We start from the raw sequence: 1,030 nt of genomic DNA, 5'->3' as shown, positions 1-1,030 counted from the left end.
ACTCTTGAGTGTCAAAAGTATCCTGGGAATCCTATTGAATATTTGCATCACTGTTTAAAAAGCCAACTGACAAGACTGTAATTTTTATTTCAACACTTTTTAAATTACAAAAATTAAATTTATTTGGGCTTCTAAATCAGCCTGTAATTATGGATGATGATGTCAGGAAAACATTCTGACACATGATGAAAGGCAGAGTAAGACAAGAAGCCTAAGTGCCAAAGGCATTTAATTCCTTTCTTCGCTAATTTGTCTTTGGTACCTGGTTGTCTCATGTCCGAGTTGTGAACCTGACAGGGCCTGTGTGTGTGTTTAACATCGAGAGGAGCTCCTGGGAGTTTCTTGGGATGGTTTCTATAGATTAAAAAACAAAAAAAAAACAAAAAAAAAAAAGAGGAAAATGACATGCAGCCCACTGCAGCACTGGCATGTCCCATCCAGTGCATTTTTAACACTCACTCAAGCTGCAGGAAACCCATCACTTCTCCACTTTCATGTTCTGAAGCTGCCTGAAACCTGTCAGGTCATTCCAACGCCGCGATGCTCCTCAGGTGAAAACGTACGTGGTACCCGTCCTACCTGGATGGAACCGCATCCTTTCAGGCTGTTGGAGGATTTGGGGCGTTTACTTGAAATTAGCTTCGAAAGAAAACAACAACAACAACAAAGGCAAAGCGATCCTGGCTGGGACAGAAACCGACGGCCCAGGCACGCACAGGCGGTGCCGTTCCCCACAGACGTTTCTAATGGCGGGCGGCCGCTCCCCTCCCGCACGGAGCACCAGAGGGCCGGGCCGGGCCGGGCCGGGCCGGGTCGGGTCAGGCCAGGCCCTGCTCCGCTCTCCCGCCCCGCGAGGGCCGCCAGCGGCACAGGCCGCAGCGGGGCCAGCCGGGGGTCGCGGCGAACAGCTCGGCCAGGACAGGCCGGACGGGCAGCCCGGCGCCGGCCCTTTAAAGCCCGCCCGCCTCCGCCGGGGCCGGCCAATCGCGGGGCGGAGGCGGGCAGGCCGGGCGGTGAGCTGCAGCCGAGC

Source organism: Chlamydotis macqueenii, chromosome Z (genome assembly GCF_036417535.1).
Source record: "Chlamydotis macqueenii isolate bChlMac1 chromosome Z, bChlMac1.mat, whole genome shotgun sequence".
Taxonomy (NCBI): Eukaryota; Metazoa; Chordata; class Aves; order Otidiformes; family Otididae; genus Chlamydotis; species Chlamydotis macqueenii.
The sequence above is the reverse complement of the archived record's forward strand: the minus strand, read 5'-3'. Positions refer to the sequence as shown.